Source organism: Poecilia formosa, unplaced genomic scaffold (genome assembly GCF_000485575.1).
Source record: "Poecilia formosa unplaced genomic scaffold, Poecilia_formosa-5.1.2 Scaffold803, whole genome shotgun sequence".
Taxonomy (NCBI): Eukaryota; Metazoa; Chordata; class Actinopteri; order Cyprinodontiformes; family Poeciliidae; genus Poecilia; species Poecilia formosa.
The window spans coordinates 82,733-88,283 of NW_006800742.1; the positions used below are offsets into that span (position 1 = coordinate 82,733).

The 5,551-nt window shown below is 38.6% G+C and overlaps 1 long non-coding RNA gene across 1 annotated transcript in view; it reads right to left on the bottom strand.

Annotated features, from left to right (window-relative positions):
* Positions 1-5,061: 5,061 nt before the first annotated feature.
* LOC107834852 (uncharacterized) overlaps positions 5,062-5,551 on the bottom strand; it is a 2,375-nt gene continuing 1,885 nt past the window's right edge. Inside the window, exon 2 of the long non-coding RNA XR_001660677.1 lies at positions 5,062-5,129. This is a non-coding gene — a long non-coding RNA (uncharacterized LOC107834852). The remainder of the gene's footprint in view (positions 5,130-5,551) is intronic.

Consider the following 5,551-nt stretch of genomic DNA (forward strand, 5'->3'; position numbering starts at 1 on the left):
TTCAAACAATAATTACGGAGATTATTAATTTTAACACGTCTCGTTGATTTTTTTTAAATAATTATTCTTTATTTGTTAATATTTTTGATAAGCCCGTCAGAAGAGGAAGTGCTGCTCTCAGCGTCCTGGTGGCGTTCAGATTGTCACCTGCCGAGATCAACTCAAAACCTTCCGCGATCGACCGGTCGATTGGGCACCCCTGATGTACATAATGCATATATACTGTACATAACAGAGTAAATATGTTTTGCTTAAAAATATGTCAAGCACAATAAAAGAGGAGTCATCTGTTTATCTTGTTCAACTATGTTCAACTGCTGAGTACAATGGAAGATTTTCACACACTGAACAAGAAGCAATAATGTTTCAGAATGACACTTTTTTGTTTTCCACACATGATGGCTAACAGCCAAACTAAAGGTTAGATCACTTAGCATCCAGCAGAGAATATCTCACTGTTTACAGTTGAACTCTTTCAAGTTTTGGTTGTTGTGTGTGAAGCTGCACATTGTCCTGTAAAAACAGATTTAATATTTGCTACCAATCATTTCACAGTGTTTTCATGTAGCCATGAGGTAGGCCAACGAATGGTCTGTAGTGTGGGGATTTGGTTTTCTGTGTTTATTTAGTTCCCGTGTTGTCCAGTCTGCCTCTTGATTGTTCCCAGCTGTCCCTTGCTTCCCCTGATTACCTTCCCAGTGTACTCATACCCACCTGTGTCTCTCTTGTCCCCTGTCAGGTCCGTGTCTATCCTCTATTGTCAGAAGTCTTACATCAGTTGTCAAATGTTTGTTCCAGTTGCTACCAGAGTGAAAGCTATTACCGCTGCTCACCTGTGCTGCCTGGATTTTTGTGTATTGATTCGTCATTGAAAAGCATCATTTTCCACCATTCCTGGGTCCTGCTGTGTCCATCCACACTCCCTCAAACTGCACATCTTGACATGTAGTGTCTGAAAGTATTTTTGCTCAAGTTCCTCCTGAGAGCAGTGTGAAGACATAATATCACAGGTACATAGTTGTCATACAAAACAGGCTCCTGTAAAACATACACCAAGGAATAATGAGGAATAACGAGGTTATTTTACACACCAACCCACACACAGATTTCCATTTGAACAAACATATTTTAAAGCACTTCTCTTCCGTTTCTACCATTTTATGCCAGCCAGGATTTTCCCTATCATTAAAATCTGCCCCTGTAACTGATATGTTGGAAGTGTTTGCCATTTCTCAGTAAATAAATAAGTGAATGAATGATTAAATAAGACCCTACTCAGAATGACCTACATGCCAGACAGAGTTCCACACAAGAAATGTGAGGCTGATTTTAAGGACTAAAAGCAAATTGGGGCACTTTCACTCTATTCTTATAAAGGAGATAGTTGATGCCCACTGTTATGGAGCTATGGGTAAAATATACCAATCAACCACACAACCACTTTATTATGTAAATTTGTTCAATAACTTGTTGGAAGGAATATCAAATCAGCCCATCACATACCGGCAACTCAATGAAACAACTTGCTGAAGCTCAAACCGACCCAGCATGGTCGGTACGAAGTCCTGAATCGGCTCACATCACCACAGTTGCCTGATGAAAATCACATCATTTTGTTTTCAGCCTCATGCCGTCCGCCTCTTCTTGTCAAAATCTCCCTGGTGAACTTTTCACCCCTCTGTGCATCTGAAACTATTGTGTGATTAGTCTGATGGTTGTTTAAGAGGGAAAAGTGATAAGACACCAATGTTGTCCTTTCGTTTCAACTACTCAATTTTCCTCATTATTCATTATTCATTTTCCACGTCTATTCGACTGAAACACTAAACTCCCCTGCGCTGTTCTGATCTGAAAAAGTAAAATGAAAATTTTCAGCTTGTTATTCATTATTTCCTGCTCCAAACTTGTGAACTTGTAATAATTGTTCCTCTCTGTTGTGATCTCTGGATCTACTTTGCTGTTGTAAACCATGCATATGCCATACCACCATAATACATACTGCAGCAGGAGGACTGCCATAGGAGCTCAGCTTGCTGTATTTTCTGGATCTCTAAGGATGTGCAAAAACTAACACCCCACAACCATGTGACCGCACATCAGCAGTTTGTCTTCCAGCAAATAATACACTCAGAGAGGAGTGTTGATATTTCTCTTCAAATATTTCACTTCCACTTTCTGGTTTTTGTATCCATAGGAGATATGAATACTTCTGAGGAAAGTTTATGTGACACAGAAAGAAATTCTGTACATTTGTATGGTTCTTCACTAAATAACTACTATAATAATACGATTCTTGGGGGCGGTGGGGAATGGCATCGTTGCCCATGGAAAAGGTTGGTTGCAGAAAGTTGTGGGGCTCTCACTGTCAAGATTTCATAAAGCCAAAATTAGGATTCAGGGAGGCAGTAGTAACCCCGTTGGTCAGGGGTGTAATGGATCCTGAAGTGGAAGGGGTGTCACTCAGGTGATTAATGCACTCAGGTGCATTAAAGTTGTGTGTGAAAAGTCTGCAACCACATAACTGCACGTCAACTTTTCAGCTTTCAGTTAAGCATGTGGTAGACTAAAGTGTTTCAGAAACTGTGGATGTACTGTAAGAACTCTCACGTTTCCAGAGAACTCTCTGAAAAATACCAAATATCCAGTGAGCAACCGTTGTGTTGACTGACATGCCTTGCTCATTTCACAAGTCAGAGAAGGACAGACTGGTTCAGAATGGTAGAAATAGAACACATTCTTGTTCTATTTCTACAAAATCATGATATTTATGCAAAATATCATGATTGTATGCAAAGATGGAGGACCTAGAGTTGAATGAGAGACAGCAGCAGAAAAGCAGAAAAGAAAAAGCTCTTTTCCAGCAAAGAACAAGAAACTGCACCTACAACTCATACAGGAGAAAGTGTCTGTTATTGTCAGAACTATAAGTCTTGATTTAAGGTGTGGCATTCAGATGTCAGGGCCAAAATTTGGTGAAAACAAGTTGAAAGCATGGATTCATCCAGCAAATAGTATTTTACCACTGCTGAAACTGAAACTGTTCACCATGCCCCAACGGCCTCCACAGTCACCAGATATCAGTCCTACAGATCCTCTTTGGGATGAGATGGAACAAGATATTTACGAGAAATGTGCCAGCACACCTGCAGCAGCAGTGACTATGTTATCAGGGAAATAGGCCTGAACCATCAAGGTATGAACTACACAACAGAACTAAAGATATCAGCAGATCTTTTGAAACCCATGAGTTTGTGGCTGAAAGGTGGGCTTTATTTGGCCAGCATTGATTGATGATTAATTGGATGAGATCTGGAGAGTCTGGAGACAAACTGGCTCCAAATATTCGGTGTTGTGTTTATTTCACTGTACTTAAAAACTACAGGATAATGTACTATAGCACATTATCCTGTTGAAAGGACACACCTGGTCAACATGTATGTAGGTTACTGATAGATTTTGCTCAAGCTGGATGGGTATACAATGGCAACAAGCTCATAATGTTGTTTTGTGTGAGATTCAATTTGGTTGAGCAAATAAAATCCTATCTGTATTTTATTACTGTGTGTAAGAAGTGAAATATTATTTGCTACTTATACCATCTGACAGGTCTGAGCTGTGGATTTAACCAATCTTCAAAATCGTTGGGCGCTTCCATATATAATTTGGGAATTTTATTTATTTATTTTTTTTCCCACCAACTATTTTCACTGTTTTACAATTTGTATTTATTTGGACTTTGTAGGTCAACTCCCAGAAAGGATGACTGAAATGAAAGCAAGTTTTCAAAAATATTTTCTGTAGTTTGGAATTTATTTTTAAAGAAAAGAAAGACAGAAAAAAAGTATTAAAATCAGAAATTGTATTTAAAAAAATGTAGATTTATTTTTAAGCCATATCGCCCATCCCTAGAATAATGTAAAGAGCAAATTAAGGGGCCAAAATGACAATGTGCTGCACAGTTTAATCCAACTCAGATATCTTGCCAAACATGTCAGTAATTTTTTGTCCTGTTACAAAAACAGATTTTTATGACACTGCACAGTCAAACCTCCAGTATTTGTTCTCAGTCCAAAGAGATGGGTTAAGCCTCTCCCATCCTTTATTTGAATCTGAACAGTTTATGAGAGGTCACATAGTTGAGGGCTGTATGTACCTGCAGCATGTTGAAGCTGTTTATACAGTTCTACATGTGAAGAAATTAAGGAAATTTTGTTCAGTCATGTTTGTTAAAGATCATTGATTTAATGATCCTTTTGGTTCTGTTTGAATAGTGAATAAAAATTAAGACCTGCAATTCACAGTGCTCAGCAAAATCAGAAAGAGGTGCATTACTTTTGCCACATTTAAGGATTAAGTGATGATCTCAGAATCAAATTTAAATGATTGGTAAGTGCCTTCCAGTGTCAGATTTTGCTTATATTTATATTTTGAAAGCAGGACTTCATGTCTTTCTTCTCAAAACTTGTAATGCTTGTACTCAAAACTTCTCCTCCACACTTAGTCTCTATTCTGACTCTGCTCGCTTATGAAACCTGTAACTGCCTTTTGGCAAAGTGGCCTGGCAACCTTTTAGCCAATAGAATGAAAGTGTTGTACTGGCTGCGTTTGTTTCCTTCTAGCACATGATTGTAAGTCATGTGCTGTGTGGACTTGTTTCAACTGTTTCACAATACAAACTGGATTCAGTGCCATTACCTTTCACAGGTAAGAATGAAAGAAAATAAAAACATAATTTTTAAGAGCAGAATTACTTGACTTTGCAGCCAGAAACTAGCTTCTAAACAACCGAGAAATATTTCCGATTTAGTAAATTGGCCTGAAGCTGCTACGAGTCAGAGCCCAACATGCTGAAAATATCTTTTTTCTGAATTTGAAGGAATCAGATATGTATTTTCTATTCCACTTTTGGATAATTTCTCTTTTATCCTTGGCTTTAGCCTGTGTACCAGGATGTCTCAGAAGTCATTGGAGTTCTCCTAGTTTGACCAGCAGACTGAACTCCTGCCTGTGGGCAGTTTTCCCAGTATTATATGTATAAATAAATTTGTGTTTCATTGCACACTTTTATTCTTTCACTTTGTATATTTGAATAGAAATATCTCAATCTGAAGTTTAGTGTATTAAGACAGCTTATTGTAGCAGGAAGAAGTCTGCCCCAATATTCAAAACACCTGGCACCTAATCACCTCATGATGGGTGGAGAGTATAGAGGGAGACTCTCTCATCTGGTTGCTTTATGCTGGCATTTGGTCACACATCGTTGGGAAGGTTGCTTGTGTAGCGTGCAGGTCTAAAACTTTAACATTAAAACCTCTGGAAGTCTCCTGCTTGGCACTGGGGTGTGGCTGCAATTCACCCTCCCCAGTGCAGTTTAATGTAAAACGGAACATATTGACAAGCTGTAGTGATGGGCAACTGAAGCATCATAAAGCGATGAAGCTTTCCAACCCTTTGCTTTGCAAAATGGTTCATTACTTGATGCTTCATTCATCACTCACTAGTGACATCTGCTGGTGAAACTAACAGTCTTGTCACTCAGTTGGATCATACT